The following is an 18,978-nucleotide window of genomic DNA, read 5'->3' as shown; positions in this document are numbered from 1 at the left end:
CAGAACATACCAAACCATTAAAAGTGACCTTTGGTGAAGATCCTTGTGAGCTTCTCATATCTAGCAATGTCCCTAGTACATCTCGTAAAACAGCCACCAGCTGTCCTTGGTGGTGATTAGATTACAGCAATTCTAATGTCTCCAGTGATCAGACAGCTATCTCCTTTAAAAGGCTCCGCGATGTACACAGAATGGCTCATTCAGAAAGCCAGGTGGCCGGCTGAGACGTTCGCTGCCTTGAGCACACCTCGTGGTCCTGCAGCATTTGCTACGGGAAGGGCACGCGGCCGGCATCTGCTCCCACACGCTGCAGTCCCCAGGTGCAGCAAGGAAATTCCAGAGGTACGTCACACTGAGGTCGTGTTTGTCCCAACGCGACTCCAAAATGACTTTTTGTGCGTTCCCTCTTTCATCCTCTTTAGGGATAGCAGCATGTCCCAGTACGTCACGCATGTGGTGACAAGCTTCTGTAAGCGCTGCTTCCCCCCAGCCCAACCTAGCTACAAGGAAACAAAAAAAAGGGCTCTTTCTGTGAAGCTTTTGAAGAGAAAGTCTGGAGGAATGTGCATCTTCTCGGTGTTCAGTGGCTATGTAGCTGAGCAGCGGTTGGCAGTCTAGCATGTTAACAGCTTGAGGCTTGGGACACATCTAGTCTCATATGTGCTGGTGAAGGACATTAGGGCTGACATTATGCTGTGGGACAGGGAAGCAAAGGTTGGTGACAGATGGCATTGTACTCTTCCCCTATGTGGATTTCAGTTTTCTCATTGTATAAAAAAAGGATTTGCAAACCTTTTGGTGTGTTCAAATACACCGTCCAAAGGTGTATTCATCATTTAATGAAGTAATGTTGAAGCCTTGACAGTTTAAGGATACAAATGAAGTGAGGTTTAGAGGAGGAGCCAAGTTTTCTAATTTTTTTTATATTATTTACTCTGAGCAGAAAGGTTTTCAGGCCAACATCCCTTCTTCAGACTGGAAAAGAAGAGTTAGATGCCGAAAGCTTGTCAGTCTCTTCACCCTCCCAGCCCCCGGGCTCCTTGTTTGTATCTGTTGGTCTAATAAAAGGTATTACATCTTCTGAAAAATGTTTTCTCACTGAACTTTTAAACACACCGTTTGGATTTGTCAAAACTGTCTAGGTGACTTAGGCAGGTTTCCATAACACTCTTGAACGGCCTTTAAATCATGAAGATGGATTTGGAAATGATATCCAGCTTTTTTTAGGTGGGTGGTGAAGTAGTATGGACAATACAGAGGCCTTTAATGTTTCAGTTGTTGAAAACTTCTCTCGTTTTGAAGTCTAGGTAGAGTCTATTTAGATGCTGGTCCTGCAGCAGATGTTTGCTTTGCTTTTCTCCCTTTTAATGCAGCTGGGCTTTTCAGTTACTGGAGCTTCTGCTGCATCGTCATCCAGCGTTACCTGCAGCTCGTTACGCATTTCTGCAGAAATCTTTGCTTTATTGAGTGCCGTTATCCGCCAAACTCCCCAAACTCTTTATTTTCCACTAGGTAGCTGCGCGTTCCTGTTTTTTGGAAGCGCTGAGACATGGTCTTAGCCAGCAGCTCCTAATGTAATGTAGCACCAGTTACTCGCCTGCTTTACGAGGTGGTGTGCCCTGATTAGCATTTGCTGCCAGCAGACTTGATAATCCCTCCAGAACAGACACATCAATAAAACAGCTCCCAAAATACCATGGACGTGTTGCAAGGGTTGCGAGTCCGGCCCGCACCAGGCCTGGGGCTGCTCTGGCTCTGTCGGCGGAGGGGAGAAGGGCTGTGCCGAGGGGTTGTGCTGGGGAGGGCATCCCCTCCTTCCAAACACACGGATACTCTGCAATGTTCAGGTTCTTGGCTACTGGGTATTTAGTATTAGCTGAGAAATCGTATTCTTGACCACTGTTTCTCAGATACTTTCTGCAGGTGAGCCTAGAAGTGCTGCTTTAAGGATCATGAAGCCATTAACATTCTTGTGACAAATTCTGACCTTTATAACAAAACGCATTTGGTCATATTCACAACATGCAGGGAAGGAAGGATGTGGAAAGGTTAGCGCAGCTCTGGGTTTGTTCCCTTCCATAAATGCGCGGCAGGGCAATTAAACACCCTGCGAGGAGCTGGTTCTTGCTCTTGCTGCACTGCTTTTTAGTATTAACAAGCAATCTTTGTCAAAGTGACAGTGTACCAGAGTCTGTGGTGTATGAGACAGCTCAACTGATCTTCTTTCAATTTTTTTTTTTTTAACCTGCTGCGTGAAGGCATGGATAGTTGGATCTGGCTACCTGGCATTTGTAAAGATCTGTCTTTGAAGCATGCAGTGGTCTGCTTTTCAGTAGCATTACTGTTCTTTGAAAATTATGTTGATACTTTGGTAGCCCATTGACAGATCTGATTTTTTTTCAAAATGTGGGTAGTTACTGGCTCACAAATAAAGGCTCCTGTGGGTGCGTCTGCAGCGCAGGCTGCTGGGCGGTGTGAAAGCAGGGGCCTGAGTAGGAAGGTACACGAAACAAACGGGCTGTGGCAGTTGCATACATTTGCAGTCAGCTTTCTTCCCTGAGCTAAGGCATTTCAAGTCAATGTAGGTGTTGCTATGCTAGGCTGGAAATACCCGTACTTGTTCTGCGTGGCTTAGGCTCGTATCCCACCAGCAGGGAAAAAAACACCACGCGACTGCAGCAAGTTGCAATATAAAATATATACAAAATATATTTGAAGAAGCTGGAGGCATCTGATTTTTCTCGTGCTGCCTGTACAGGCCTCTCTTGAGCGCTGCTGTTTTCCAGCAGTAGGTTTGGCCTTGAAAAGGCATTTGCTAGAATTGGTTTTAATTTTTTTTTTTTCCTCTCCTGTACTTAGTTGATTTGTTCAGTCTCCAAACCCTAAAGAAGCACGCTTAAAACTAGCACAGGCACTTCTGTTGCTTGGCTTCTGTGTCCCATTGACTTCCAGTTCCACACAAGCTTGCAAGTTAAATATAAAGGGTTTTGTAAACTTTATCCAATATCTCTGAGAAAAATAGAAAGTTAGTAGACTGAATTCAGCGGTGCTGAATATCTGTTTGAAGGTAGAAAATAACAGATTTCCAAAAAGGTGCTCCTTCCTCTTAGGCATCTAGGCAGAGTAGGGAGATTTTTCATGGGAATTTGCGAGCAGGGTCCTTCGGACTGTGAGGTCTTTCCTGTGAAATCGTCTTGTGTTTTTTTGGTGAGGACAGAGGGCTTAGTCTTCAGTTTCTGAACCTCTTGACCCAGAGGAATTTGGCCTCTTCCACTGCCCGCAGTGGCCAGTTGTGATCCCATCAGGCTTGGAAGACTCCACAGGAGATGGCTGAGAGCATCACTGCTCACTCCTCCACTGCAGAGGCAGTTTCTCTTTCTGCTAGGATGGCTTTTTTATTTTTTGAGTCCCTGAACTTCTCAGGGAGAAGTGACTGTAGGAGTTCAGTGGAAATGGCAAATTTAATGGTTTCTAAAACAAGCAAGCATCTTATTTCTTCACATCCTACCCTCTGTGGAGGTTTCCTGCTGGTACTGTTGATGACATTTATAGCTGTTGCTAACAGGGAAAGGAAAAAAAAAAACCCAAACCAAAAAACAAACTTGTTATTTTTGCTGTCATAGCAGTACTCAGGACATCAGCTTTAGGAAACTGGAAGTGGATAGCTCTCTTATTAGCTACTAGTCTTCCTGTCGTTTCCATGCATGCTCCCCCAAACTTCTTTGCAGTATTCTGTAACGCGAGGTTTTGAAGCATTTGATTATTCACTTTAACCGCAGTAACTGATTTAAATGCACTTACCTCTGCAAGAGCTAAAAATCTTACTTCTTTCCTTGAGCAAGCTGCTTTCACATCTCAAAGCCAACATACGAACTCCAGAATTCAGATTGTTTCAAAGATGGCAGGGAAAACAAAACATTCACCTTCTGTTGTGAGTTGAAGGGAATAAGGTGTTCTGCTCCCTGGCCTGTTCTTTAATATCCAAATGGCTGCGCAAAGGTTTTTTCCACTTCTGAGCTGTCTGTGAAGGGACCGGGAGCTCTCTGCTCTTCCCCTGCGTGGGAGGTATTCCAAATGTTTAAAATGGTTTGAGAATGAATCTAGAAGAAGCCTTATAATGGACTGGTAAAGCAGGGAATAAATGTGCAATGTTTAGAAATGCAGTGTTTGGTGTACAGTTTTCTTTAAAAAAAAAAAAAAAAACAACAACACAAAAAAAAAAAAAAACAAAACAAAAAAACCACCCCAAAACCACAAAAGACTGAGGAAAATTGGCAGGGAAGAGGAGACTGAAGATCACAGTTCCTGCATGGAGTGGTGTTGAAATCTGCAAGCTCTCTTGAAATACTGAGTTTTAAAGGGAGACTTACTCTAGACCCCCACCTTTCTGATGGTTGTGCATCTTGCATGACCTTTATTTTTAGTACATTTGCCCTGTCACAGCACTTACGTGGGATTTTGTTCTACTGAAAGCAGTCAGGTTCACATAACACTGCTACAAGCAAAATCTCTTCCCTGCTTTTGCCTGCCTCTTGGTTTAAGAGAGCTAAGCGAAACAGAGAGCTGGCTAAAACCACGTGCAGGCAGCCCTCTGCAGCAGCGGTACAGCTTTCTGCACGCACGCTCGGCTGTGTTTCGTCGTCTTCGCTGCAGAGGGAACAGTGTCCCTTTAAGGTCTGGCTTCTGCGGCTGTTTGAGGTTTACCCAGCTTCTTTTTAGAAGGTGCTGTTTAGACTTGCTACGAAGCAATGACCCGAAGGGGCTGTCTGATATTTCTGATCTTTTTAAGATACAGTTTAAAATTTGGTCCGACACCTTCCTGCTTTTTTAGGACTTGGTATGGTGCCAAACTTTGTCTTTACTCAGAACAACCCTGCAGAATTTGGAAAGGAACTCTGTTCTTCGCATCTCATTGCCTTGTAATTTATATGGTTTGCTTAAGAGTGCTCTGTGTTGTTGGCATGTATTTCCAAAAAGCTGTATAGAAAGGAGTACAATTCTGGAGACTTGTAAAAATCTAGGTAGGCTTTGCTACTCGCTTGAGAAGATGTCTAGGGGGAAGAAAGTGGTTCTGGTTTTGAGCTCACCCTGTCATCCAGACAGCACAATTTCCTCAGGGGTCACAATCTTTTTTTTTTTTTCTGAAGTTACAATTAGTGCATTGCAGTGGCAAACTGCTAGCACTTTCCCCCCCCCATCATTTCTTCCATAGTCCTTGCTTTGTTCATGCCTTAAATATTAATATAAGGATTAATTCCATGGTAACATCATGAAAGTCTTTCTTGGTAATTATTAAAGGTAACGTTTCTATTTTTCTCACTGTGCTGCTCGTGAACCTCTCCCTAATCTCCTTTGACTGAAACTGAAGGTTGCTACTGAGACCCTACCAGGATGAAAAGGCGAGGGAAGTAGTGACCCAGCTTTAAAATTTGGTTCTTGCCAGTTTTCAGCCCAAATCCTTCCAGCACGACAAAGGAAGAATGATCTCTTTTGCTGTGCGGGCACAGAAGAATAAAATTTTGTGTTTGAGCTTTAAATGGATTTGCTGGCATGCACTTACAAGATGTTAAGGCTTTGACAGAGGGAGCTTTTATTGAAAGGAAAAGGAGAGATGTGGTAGGTTGTTTGGCTTCCCTTCCCAATTAGGTTTTGGTAAAATTAACTGGATTTCCCCCCTCCCCTTATAATTTTGTTACACATGCAGCTAGAAATCAAATAATGGGGGTGTGCAATTCAGTTTCACCTCTGGGAGAGCTTCTTCTATATTTCCTATATTGGTCAGCGTGGTGCTCTGCATGCTGGGTGAAGGAGCCGAGCATCCCTTAAGTCATAGCCGCTTATGATTTTAACTCTTTTGTGTCCAGAAGCTATCTCAGGGAAGAAATGCTGCTGTGCTGTTCTCTAGATCTCCGGGACCTTTGTAGCAGGGGCCAGCACAGTGCCATACCATGTGTGTCTTACTGGTGCAACAGAAGGACCTGAATTTTTAATTGCAGTAATATAATTTGTCTTGCTTGGAAAGAGCAAAAGGTTGTAATCATCTTCGCAGGGAGAGAGAATGCAAATTTGAAGTGAGACAATTTTAAGGTTGGTTGAGTTTTGTTGTTTTTTTTTTTAATATGCTGTCTCAAGCTTTGATTTGAGTGGTCTGCTCTTTGTTACCTTGCTGTTCCCTTTTAAGTCTGAAAACAGTAATTGCTGTGCTAACACTTTCATTGCGTGTTGTTTTATGGTGTTATTTCCTCATGTGCTCTCCCTTCAGTGGTTCAAAGCCCATTTAATTACACTGATGACAGCGTTAGGCTGATTTTCTGAACCATGTCTTATCTGAGTTTCGTACTTTCCTCGCACCAAGAAAAGAACCTTTCAGGTGTCTGCATGGGTGCCCTTTTCTAACAACTCAGTGCAATGGGTGAGGCTTCGGGCAGACTTGGGGTTTTGCCACGTGCGTTTGGTGAGTCAGCTGTTTGCATTTGTATTTTCTGGCTATGCGAGTGCAAATAATGACGGAGGCAGGGGTTTGATCTGAAAGAAGACTAGTTGCTTACTGAGTTTATACAGGTAACGTTTTGGGGACCGACTGGCCAGCAAGCAGCGTTGCAGACAAGGGACATGGGGTCCTGGTGGGCAACAAGTTGCACATCAGACATTAATGTGCCCTTGCGGCAAAGATGGCCAACAGCATCCTGGGATGTGCTGGGCAGAGCATTGCCAGCAGGTCGAGGGAGGTGGTCCTCCTCCTCTGCTCAGCCCTGGGGAGGCACGGCTGGAGTGCTGGGTCCAGCGCTGGGCTCCCCACTACAAGTGAGACATAGACATACTGGAGTGAGTCCAGTGACAGGCCTTGAGAAGGGTGTGAGGACTGGAGCATCTGGTGTATGGGGAGAGGCAGAGCGAGCTGGGGCTGTTCAGCCTGGAGAAAGGAGGCTTGGGAGGATCTCAGCAACATGTATAAATACCTGGTGGGGTGGTAAGGAAGATGGAGCCAGCCTCTTAGCGGTGCTGAGTGACTGACGAGGGGCAATGGGCCCAAACTAGAATACAGGAAATTATATTTAAACATAAGATAAAACTTCGTTACTGAGGGTGGTCAGATATGGGAACCAGTTGCCCAGAGAGGCTGTGGAGTTTCCATCCTTGCAGACAGTCAGGACCCGACTGGGCAGGGTCCTGAGCAGCCTGCTTTAGTTGCCCTCCTTTGAGCAGGGTGGTGGGACTAGCCGATATTTAGAGGTCCCTCCCTGCCTCATTCATGCTCTTACAGTTAACTGAAGCTTCTTAAATGGCCTTTGGACTGGAGTTTACCATTTGGTAAACCACTGGAAAATGCAATCCTTTCGCAATTGGCGGTTGCCAGTTGGATGTGTGAATGCAACTCCAATTGAAATTGCTCACACGCATTCTAGAGAAGGAATCCAAGCTGCTTGCTCATAAAACATTTGAGACTTGGGGCTGTTGGCTGCAAATTGGGCAATGCATTGAAATTTGGGTTGCATGCGGTAAACCTCTATCTCTGTAATACAAGGGCAGGGAACCTTTTCATTGCTAATGGCCCAGTAAATGTTTTCAACACATTTGACGGGCCACATCTTGACACACACTTGTTACTGTGAGTATTGTGCTATGCATAATAAACTAAAACAAATAATATGGCTGCGAGCCATATGTTCCCTGTCATTGGCTTACTATGGCAGAGATTTTCAGAAGAGATTGAAACCTTCCTTATATGTGTCGCCTTGCTCAGTCATCCCCGTCCGTGCCAAGTAAAATTGCACTTCTTCTTGGGGCTTGTGGTCTTGAGATAGAGGATGAGGCGTTAAAAGTTACAGGTCTGTCACTCTCTTAGCACCATCACACACACAATTTTTCCTCGTCAGGCTGGGTATTTGTGCGTTCTGCGCTGGCAAGTGTCACGCGAGTCTGTTAAAACTGATAGTCAGCACATGGACGTTGAACATTTGCAGGGGGGAGACCCAAAACCTGTCTTCATTAATTTTAAATATTGCCTCAAAAGCATTCATACGCAACTAGAGCAGTACCCGAGGAGTTCGTCCTGCCATCCAGGCAAAATTACAGCCTGCAGTAAATAGGACTGATTGTGGGAACTGCCTTTCTTGTAAAGACACATCAGGATAACAAGCAGCTTGATGGGTGACTTTCCTTTTTGGCCTCCTGAAGTGCTTTGAAAGCCTGGGTGGTCACTTGCAGTGTCAGCATCTTCCTTTTTTTTTTAAAAAAAAAAAAAGAGGGGGAATAAGAACTTTTAAACAGCTGTCTGTCCAAGAGGCCATAAATGAGAACAAAGCATTTGCAGTGAGACGTGGCGGCTAGTGCCTGGACCCAGCCTTCAGAGGTGACGTCCTGAGGGCGCTGGGATGAGCTTTAAGTCAAAACACATCCCCTTGGGGCACGCATCCAGCGCCACGCTTACTGCCCGGGGAGGTGCACCTGCGCTGGGGCCGGTGGTGCGGGGCTGACACTGGGATTTTGCCTTCTGTGGCTTCAGCTTCCCCAGCACGGTGTCCCCTCCCTAGAAGGCAGGATGCGTGCCAGGGCCACCGGGCTACAGACCTCCAGCCTGCAGCTCCCAGCACAGCCTGTACCACTCAGAAATGAGTCTGCTTTGAAGAGCGTAGGAGAAGCTGCAGGGAAAAACAGACAGGCATATCTGCACGGTGGAGGAGGGAGAAAGACGTGTTCTCCCCACCTTCATCCCTTCTTTAATCTTTCCTCTCCAGCTGTGGGATGCTGTGGTTGGGGGGGTCTGATCCATGTACACATCTGCGCTCCGCTCCTCTCCTCGGCAGCCCTTTGTAGGACGTCAACTGAAAGTGTTGAGCCGAAAATGCAGGATGTGGCTTATGGTTGCAGTTGCGCGGTGGGGTGCAGGGGCAGCTCACAACCCTCCCTGTTTTAGTTTTGGGGGTTTACCCCACCTTTCTCAGCAGATGAAGCAGCCTGCGAGAGCAAAGGGGCTGAGGTGTTACCGTGTCCTGGCTGTGCTGCTGAGTGCGTAGCCCTCCAGCAACTGTACACAAGAGGGTGTGATGTGGAAGAGCAGCTCTTCACATCCCCCTTAAGATGAACAGCTGTTCTCAAAAGAAGTCCAGTGCTTCTTTCTTTCCTTTCTTTTCCTCAAGTAATGAAGACCGTAAGGAAGACCAGAGCTTCGCTTGCCAAATCTGATCGTTTAAGTGGTTTTCCAGGATGCTGTGTTTTGTCTTCTGTTGATTAAATGCCTATTTACAGGGGAGAAAAATGTTATGGATTAAACTGCCCTGTTTTTTTCTCTGATTACATAAAGGCTGGTTTGAGTATAGTCTAAAAGCAAAAATGTTCCGAATTGAACTGCTTAAAACCCATATGCTTTAAATATATTTAATACCTGTACAGTTTGTCTTATGCAGGAAACACCACTGGTTCAGGGGAAGGCACACATGTTAATATTGTCACATTACTTTTGCATCTGTAATGGCTGCCTTCCAATGAACTTAACGTTACCTACACCTTCAAGGCAAGGAAGTGCTGTGTTACCCAGATTTTTATGCATGTATCTGTGTGTGTATTTATCACTTTTTAAATGGGGAAAGTGGATGACAGAGGAGAAACGCTTCAGTCTGGTGTCGTAGGATATCGCTAGGGGATTTAACACGTGTGCGGGGATCCTTTCAGGTCAAGGAATGGTAAAGGGAGGATCATACAAAGAGCGTATTTTGAAGCAAACTGTTCTCATTTTATGTAGAGGGTGTGTAGGGACTTCGGTCAGCTCACGGCTGGGCTGACAGAAGTGATGTGGGTTTTAGGAGGAAAAAAAATGTAAAGTCCTGCACGTGGAGTGGAATGATGCCTGTGTCAGTACTGGCTGAAAAGGACCTAGGGGTCATGGTGGGCACTAGGTTGGGTACAAGCCCAGAGTGCAATTATCACAGACGAAGTGTTTATTACCTACATTAGAAGCCTGGCCAGCAGGATGGGGCAAGTTTTTACCCCCTCTGCTTGACACCGGTGAGATACATCTAAAATATTATCCCCTCGGCTCAAAAAGGTCATGGAGAAACTGCAGAGGGTTTAGCAGAAGGCCACCAAGATGGCCAGTGACCCATGAGTCACAGATGTCCTCCAAGGAGGAGCTGAGGGAGCTGGATGTGTTTCCTCTGGTGAAGAAGCTAAGGAGTCATCTAACAGCCACCTACAACTATTTGAAGGACAGATGTGAAGATGACGGAACCAAACTCTTTGGTGGTTCCTGGTGGTGCACGGAGCAATGGCCACATAATGAAGCTCATGGGGTTCAAAGCTGTGCCAATAGCCCCGCTTCAAGCAGGAGGTTGGCTGGAGTCCTTCAGAGGCCCTTCATAACCAAAGCTTCTGTAATCTTGTGAAGAGCTCACTCAAACTTTAGGGTAAAATGTGCAACAGCTGTCTAGCACTCTGGTCTTGAAGCAAACAAAACCTGATCTGGCAAGCCGGAACGTGGCTTTGTTCTGATGTCTTCTGAGTGACTAACGCCCTGAGGAGGTGGGAGGGAGGCAGGGACAGGGAACATTGGGTTGTCACTGCATGGCCAAATCGACTACCACTTTGGCATTCTGTTTGCCCACTTGCACCTATCTAACGTGACTCTGATTGTGGTGGGTTTAATGTTGCGTTTTATCAAAATCTAAATTGTCATGAGCCTTCTGTAGGTAGGTAGGAGGATTTTTGTAATCCTAATCTGAAAGAATGTCAGGCAGGGACCAGTACATGAGGGACTGAAGCAAGACACCTTCTCTGGGCTTGTGTGCAATGGGGACAGCGTTAGGATGTTGTCGTCTGCGTTGAATTTTTAGGCAGGAGGTGGCAAGGAAGTGGAACAGATCTTGTTTTCACATGTGACGTAGATACTCCATTGCAGTCCTGGCAAAAATTCCTGCCTCGTAAGTGATATTTAATTTGACCCTCTGTACTACCACTAGGCAGAAACTCTTGTGTGTGTCAGGTTAACACCTAACAGGTTTTTGGGTTAACACCCATGCACATTTCTCAGCATGCCAACAGTGCATGGGGTAAAGAAAGTGTCTGCTAAACACGTGGTTTTGCCCTGTCAGAATATTGCTTGGGGCAAAATAGTTTCATTTAGGGTTTATCCGCTAATCTCAGGATATATGAGGTCTGGCTCCTTTCCTGGGTCAGCTGCACCTCGTCAGGGCAGACTGACAGCTACTTCTCCCCTTTTGGCTCATGGGGTAAATTTTTCCCTCACAGGGTATGACAAATTTTCATTGACATCAGTGTGAGTTTGTCATCCTCTGTGGGCAGAAGTGGGCCCAGAACAGATAACTGCTCCTCTTGAGATTTTCCAACAAGGATGTGTAAATCTATTTTGTAGCATTTCCACCATTTGCTGTGGCCTTAGCCATGTCATTGCATGGCTGAAAAGCCTCATTCCCTTACGTAGGAAGTCTGAGTTCAGTTGCATCTTGGACTCTTGGCTGTGTCTTGGGTTTTCAATATGAAACCGATAAGCTGACCTTCAGGCTGAATATTTTTGGGGAGGGAAGAGGATGCAGAATTATTGTGCAGTTGGTACATCTTGTATTAATTAAAGGTGAAGCTGCGCTTGAAAATACGCTATTAAAAGGCACTAAGGAGAAAATGGCCGTAGGAAGGCAAAGCTTGGAGGCTTGCCACGTTGCTTCACTGAGTGGTGTTGGTGAATGTCTACATGCTGTCCGGTTTGGTACTGATGGCTTAATTTAAGACTCTGCAAATGCTTGTAGGACCTTCCTGAATGTGAAATGACACAGTGGAGCAACGTTGGCAGTGCTGTTCTACTTTGGCTTTATTTTTGACTGGTTGGCTTAAGCTGTTCTATGTACTGTCGTGGCTTTTCGTGATTCATTTTTAGAAAGCGCAAGCACAGAAAGCTGTCTGTCTGGCTTACTTTACAGATTATGTCCAAGATTTTCAGTAGCTTAGATATGACCACAGTCTTACTGCCTTCTGTCTGAAGGATGGCCGCCAGATTGAGAAGTAGCATGCATCATACCACTGACGCACATCGAGGGAAATCCGGGAGCTGTCTGCTGGAACAGCTGCTTGCCCTTTTTTTGAAGGAAACTAGGAAAAAAAACAGGACAAAATTGAGCAACAGAGTGCAATACTTGAGCCACCAGTGCATAGACTGATTGTCTCCACCGCCTTCTTAAGGAGACATTTGATAAGCAAGTTAGAGCAGCACTTGGGAATTTTGAATGTAGTTGAGATGTCCTAGTTTGTGAGGAGTTTCAGGGCTGTGCCTGTGGGTGAATTATTCAGAATAGTGATTATTCAGAATTTCAACCTTCCAAATCAGGGCGGAAGGAAAGGAAACGTACTCAAGAGCTGAATTTTTTTATTATTTTTAAGTGGAAAAATTCTAGTCAGCATGCTTTTAATTGCAAGTGATGCATTTTAATGTGTTTCCTTCAGCTTGTGTTGCTGAGGAGAATTATGTGCGATGCAGAGAATCCTCTCTATCTCACCACTTTGTCTGGACGAAAGGGTCGAGTAGCTGATCTAGTTCACGTTAAAAGCTCTTAGCTCTCTTTCTGGGGAGCGGGCAGACAGCAGAAAGCACAGAACGATGAGAGAGCAGCAGTGAGATCCTTTGCAGTGCCAAGGCGAAGGATGCTCAGCGCCGCAGGAGAGCGAGTACGTGAAATGAGTAATGAAGTCCGGCTGCTGTCAGCCCCTCTGACAGCCAGTCCAGTGCCCTGTTGTAATACAAGTCATTTATGTCGAGGCGGCAAAACGGAGTGTCCCTATTGCCCTGTGAGTCGACATAAGGAGAGGTGTTGAAGCAGATCCTCTTACGTAGCACGGGCTAAAACAAGCTAATGAGATACGCACTCAGCATTGCTTCTCAGCGTTAAAGCCAAGGGGGACAACAGGGCCTGATTTCTCGGGGGTTTCTTTTTCCCTGCCACATGTTTTTGCCGGGCAGTTGTGAAAATATCAGCTCATGAGTATGAGTGCTGGCACTGGATTTGTTTAAAAAGGAAAAAAAAAAAAATCACTGCCTTCTGATTAACCTCTTACTTCTGTCTTCTGCATCATCATTGCTTAATTATTGCTAATGATTATCAGGGAAGTTAAAGGAGAGGCATTCATAGAGTCTGTAATGAAATCTGCAGTTGGACAATAGAGGAATAAAATCTCTAATTATTCAGGCTGGGAATTTAGCTGTGATAGTATGGCTACGTATTCAGCAGTGGTTATATGCAAGATTACATGTCCTTCTGGACAGATCTTTAGCTTAACTGGCTCTGCAGGAGGTGTCTGGGATCAGGCTAGAATCCCATAGTATGTAGAGTAACTTGTGCTAAGAATTGCACATGCAACTTCTAGCTATTTTAAAGGGTCATTTTCTGAAGCATTTTGTGGATGCAAATGTTTGAATTGATGGTCAGCAAGGAAACGGTATAGCAGGGAATTTCACTAGGGTTGATGCTACAGAGACATGTATATAAAATATTGTAAGTGTATAAAATATAGCTTGTATGTGTGTTCTAGCATGTGTGCTTTGAAAGGCTTATGGTCCTGGGAGCTACATCTCAGCTTCTTGAGAGTACAAACTTTCAGCACTATTTCTTCCAGCAAAAAAATCAGGTGAGCAGTCTAGACAGAGGTGACGGAGGATTTCCCCCTGAACAGGAACCCAGCAGAAGCTAGAAACTGGAGTGAGTCTAATGGGAGAGGACAGCGCTTGGGCCTCTTCTTTTTCTTATTTCTTTTTTTTTTTTTTTAATACTGTGGTTAGCTGGCAGTCCACCCAAAAACAATTGGCTGTATTAATTCTTCCTAAGTGAAGGGTTTACATGGGTGTAACTCCTTCTTTTCTTTGGCAGCCAAAACATTTTTATTTCCAAAGGCAGAAAAGTCTGGGTGTTTTCTCTTTTGGTGCCATTTCTAGGTAATGGAGCTTCAGCTGACCCAGCACTTAACAAACATTTTAAATGAAATAAAAAAAATAATAAATTGGGGGAAAAGGGACACAAATGCAAACTGGAAAGGTGGGACCAGGGCAGTGCTGCAGCTGGCCGGACGGCACGGAAAAGGCACGGTGGGAGGCATCGTCCTAATGTTCAAGAAGAAACACGTTTTAAAACTTCCCAGGGCATGCTTTTTATGTAGCACCCGTTAACCCCTAAACCTTGTTGCTGTAACATGCTGATCTGCCAAAGCTCGCCATGAGGTTAGGAAGGATTATGGCCAGATATCAATATTAGCCTTGGCAGCCATGCTGCAACAAAAAAATGTGCATCGGTTGTGAGCTTTCCTGTGCCAGGGAATAAGTTAATGAGTAAGTGGGCTTAAGAGCGACTCTTTCAGCATAGGGATGATGCTGAATGGAAGTGCCCGTTCTCGGGAATCCCAGATCCAAGGAGATCTGGACCTGTCTGCTGCTCAGTGCTCCAGGCGGGACTCTGCTGCTGATCCCTGTGTCTGTCAAGAGCCGGAAAGCAAGTTTAGTATGTGGGGGAATCAGGGGCATCCCAGGAGATGCTGGGTCAGTGCGAGCACAGACGCTGCAGAAAGCAGAGAGCTCAGCCATGTAACGAGCAGGTACGTGTGTCCCGTCACTGCCTGCACAGCAGCAGCGCGGTGGGGAAAGCATTCACATGGGCTTCTCCTCCCTTTTTTTCCCCTATGATTTCTCTCCAAGATCTCTCCTGGGGTAGAAGAGGCTTTAATATTAAATAATCTCTTCAGATCATGGTTTTTTCCTCGCCAAGGTGACTGGCGAGGGATTTCATCTCCTTTCGGTCACGCTGCTGAGACTCCTGCATCAAATCTTGCCTGGCACCTTCCTCACCGTGTAGCTGGGGACATCGCTCAGGTTTATGGATCCCTACCCAGATTTCCAGAAACTGGCAGTCTCCTTCTCAGCTGTGAGATACAAAAGCCTGGAGTCCCAAGGCAGTGCCAAAACAGCAGATCTCTTCTGAGCAGCCTTCTGCGTCCCAGGGGGGACAGGTTGGTTTGGTCTGTTAAAAAATAAGGTTGTGCCAGCTCTGTGGGGAGTGAAACGTCTGGGTGTGCAAGCTCTTACATGGAACAGCTTTTATAAAATGTGCTTTTTAAGCTGCAGTGTCCTGTATTTCTCCTGTCCCCCGATGTAAAAACATCCTATGGGCTCAGCAGGATGCTTCCCTGTAAAAGAGGACTGAGCGTTTGAATAAGGCTTCACAGTTACAAGAAGGGAGGTGCTGCAGGTTTTGTGTGTTCAGCGTGGAAATCCTGGGATTTTTTATTTTTTTTTTAAAGTATGTAGAGATTTTTTTAATGCAGGGACCATTTTCCCCTCCTTGATGTCCATAGGAGTTGCAGTGGTTTTCTGCAGGGGCTTAGCCTGTCCGCTGGCTCTGCGGGGTTTCGGTGCTCTTTCTGTCAGGGGTATTGTGTGTGGTCGGTGTGTCTGAGATCTGAGAGCTGAAGGAAGTAAAGTCTGTGTTTGCGAATTGAAATACTTGAAGAGAAATAATTGACCATAATCTGACAGCAGATCTAGCTATGCAGAGGACAGCTCATCACCATGTTAACAGAAACGGGCTTTCTAGCGGAAATGGAGCTGATGGATGTTTTCTAATTATTCCCTTGTGTTGCAAGTGTTAGAGAGCCAGCTTGAAATCTCTGCCCAGAATTCAGAGCCTTAATTTGTTTGACCTTTCCACTGCTGCAGACACAAGGCTGTATGAATTGCAGTCATCTCCGTTAATTTATCTATTGTTCTGGGGATGCAAATGAGCGTGTTCTTCTGCGGATACTGTATGGAAGATGGCGTGGCGTAGTGCGGTGTTAGGCAGTACTTCGCAGTGTGTTTAAGGGGGATGCAGAGCCATCCCTTACTGGAGGGTGATCTTCCAGACAGGTTGAGGGACGTCCTGGCTGACTGGAGCTGGAGTTTTGTTTAAATACACTGATGTTGGAGGGGTTTCTCTCCCTTTCCATGTCTGCCTTAGAAATAACCGGATATTCTGGCAGATATATTTCTCATAGAAGTGCCTTGATTTTTGCCTTGATGTTTTAATGAACGAAAGATATAGCTGCCAGGCATCTGCTCGTTCAGATGGATGTCCTGGTACCAAACGCGTGTGCATGTGTGTCGCTCTCAGTCTGTGAATCACCAGTGGGTGCAGCAGTAATTTTTGGTAACTAGGAGGCAGACGAAATTGCTGGTTATGATTTGAAGTCTTGCCCACAGCAGAGCAAGCAAAAGGGATGAATTAGAGACAGGAATAGTAGCATAGCCTTTTTTTCTTTTTGTGTGCAGGAAACCTCAAAGCATATAATAAACTATTGCCATTTTGATTACCAAAAAAAAAAAAAAAAACCCACCCCAAAAAACTGAATGCAAAGATAAAATAAGAAAACCTCAAGCTTAATGGTTTTGCCAGTGATAAAAATACATCACAGAACAAAAGGCTGCAGAGTGGGTTTTTTTTTTATATCTTGTATTCAGTATGCTGGATTGAAAAGAAATTGGCAAAAGTATATTTTTAAAGTCCCCGCCTCGCTTGTAGTTTCTTATTTTTGTCTGGGAGGAGTGCCTTCGTGGCTGTACAAGTCAGCAGGCAGCAAGAATAGTGGCGAGTATGGGAAAAGACATAATTAGGATAGCATTAATTGCTCTTATCAAAGGATTTCTTTTACAACAGCCTTTTAATTCAAACTGCCCCTCCGTAGTCCAGTGCACTCTCCAGCGATGTCTGTTTTAGTCCTGGAAGCAGCGCAGGGCCTGGCTGGGGACTCACTGAAATCCACCGCTGCTTTTTGACTTCAGTGAACAAAGAGCCATTAAATTACACGAACGCAAAGCTCCTTCGGGCTGTTCTGCACCAGTGGGACTTGTTTGAATCCTTATAAATACATTGAACTGACGTTGGCACTTTAAGTAAAGCCTTTCATCTCCTTTCTATACGACGAGTATATCCTTGGCCACAGCCAGTGATCTGCTTCCTTCTCCCTTCCCTTCCCTTCCCTTCCCTTCCCTTCCCTTCCCTTCCCTTCCCTTCCCTTCCCTTCCCTTCCCTTCCCTTCCCTTCCCTTCCCTTCCCTTCCCTTCCCTTCCCTTCCCTTCCCTTCCCTTCCCTTCCCTTCCCTTCCCTTCCCTTCCCTTCCCTTCCCTTCCCTTCCCTTCCCTTCCTTCCCTTCCCTTCCCTTCCCTTCCCTTCCCTTCCCTTCCCTTCCCTTCCCTTCCCTTCCCTTCCCTTCCCTTCCCTTCCCTTCCCTTCCCTTCCCTTCCCTTCCCTTCCCTTCCCTTCCCTTCCCTTCCCTTCCCTTCCCTTCCCTTCCCTTCCCTTCCCTTCCCTTCCCTTCCCTTCCCTTCCCTTCCCTTCCCTTCCCTTCCCTTCCCTTCCCTTCCCTTCCCTTCCCTTCCCTTCCCTTCCCTTCCCCCCTGTTCTGAACCTGCTGCTTCTCATTTATGGAGGCTCATCCCGCTGTCTGCCGAGCTTCCCCACATCGCAGTGCAGCTAAGGCATCACGCGTTGCTGGCAGGTCTTGCGAGAGGGGAAAAAAATTGTAGAGAATGCTGGTTTTCTCTGGACGCAAATCAGGCTGCGTTTTAATGGCAGTTTGCTGAGTTTTGGTGCATTGCACTGATACAGATTCTCACTTAGTGTCTTCTGCTCTCTGTTGGAAGAGCCCAAAGAATTATTTTTTCCTTATCCTCTTGCTTTGGTCTGGGAACTTTTCTAACACTACTGGGATGTGGTGGGGTGTGGAGGAAAAAGCTAAAATCCCGAGTCAGCATTCCCTATCTGTTGCTCTTTTAAAATCAAACTAGGATTTTTTTTTTTTTTTGGTCTCCAGCACTGACAAAACTCGGAGGATACAGCTGTACTGCACAGCAAAGTGCCTTTCAGGGATATCTGGACCAGCTGCTGTGCTCCACCCAGGGAAATAGTCTAAGCAAAGCAAAATGCTGCTTAATCCCAAGTCACTTTTTGTGCCCACAGCTTGACTTGGAGTTCCTGCTCTCAAATACTTATCCTTCGGGGCTGAGGCTTGGATCGCTTCAAACCGATGTCATTACTGAAGCGGCATAAAATGTACAACTGGACTTGCCGGTGTCTGGAGGAATATTGTGTCCCTGAAGGTTCGTGGGAGTCGCCCATCCACGTTGATGGGGAAACTGCGACTGCTTTCAGCTGATTCTTGGCAGCGTGTAACTAACTGGCTTTGCACAGTGTTTGACAATGGTTTTTCCACGAGGTGCGGCATACGGCAGTGCCCGGAGCTGGCTGCTGTCGTGCCTCTACTCGTTATGAAATCGGATGCTTGCGGTTGGCACCGCTGTGCCGTGCTCCCCGCGGCGGGGAGGGAGGCAGAGCACTAGTGCGGCTGATACGGATCCACCACGCTGCAGCCTTGGAGCCACAGCTCTAAATCTGCTTTTTCTGCACGGAGCATAAGCAATTGGGAAAGCAGGCAGCGCTTGCACTTAGCCGTAGCTTGTAGAGCACTTAGTCATGTCCCCTCCTGGACTTTGCTCACTTGATCTTGTGTGCATCACAGGCTGTTAATACAGAGATACCTGGGTGAAACTTAACTCAAGAACTTCAGCCTAATCCAATTTTGCTCGGGAGAGACGAGAGAGAGGTTAATTCCTGATCTCCACAGACAGATGATTGATTAGGTGAGAGGTACTTAAGAGGTCCTAAGAGAGAGGCATATCCCACGTTGCAGTAGGAGAGCACTCTGGGGGAAGGATTTATTCTCCCGTCTGTCCTGGAATAGGAATTATTCCTGGCACCAGCTCTGCTGACCAACAGTGACCTTCAGCATGGCTAACTAGCCAGACCTCTTATAAAAAAGGACTGTATCTTACATCGGACTTGGTCTGGTGTGAGATGCCCAGCAACTTTTCAGAGCAAAGCACCTGTGCCCCTCTGATCTCCACCGATATATTTTGCTACCACAAATATATTTAACACCACCAAATCTTCCCTGATG

At 45.9% G+C, this 18,978-nt stretch overlaps 1 protein-coding gene and 1 long non-coding RNA gene across 2 annotated transcripts in view; one reads left to right on the top strand and one right to left on the bottom strand.

The window, feature by feature from the left end:
- Window positions 1-18,978, top strand: part of CHSY1 (chondroitin sulfate synthase 1) — an 81,252-nt gene that overhangs the window by 38,144 nt on the left and 24,130 nt on the right. The window lies entirely within an intron of this gene.
- Window positions 16,493-17,757, bottom strand: LOC148050314 (uncharacterized). The gene is made up of 3 exons (XR_015701325.1): window positions 17,639-17,757; window positions 17,431-17,522; window positions 16,493-16,880 (listed from the first exon to the last, which is right to left on the bottom strand). It is a non-coding gene; the product is annotated as an uncharacterized LOC148050314 (long non-coding RNA).

Source organism: Nipponia nippon, unplaced genomic scaffold (genome assembly GCF_047370975.1).
Source record: "Nipponia nippon isolate SJK-2023a ecotype South Korea unplaced genomic scaffold, ASM4737097v1 scaffold_9, whole genome shotgun sequence".
NCBI lineage: Eukaryota > Metazoa > Chordata > Aves > Pelecaniformes > Threskiornithidae > Nipponia > Nipponia nippon.
This window is presented reverse-complemented; position numbering and strand designations above follow the sequence as displayed.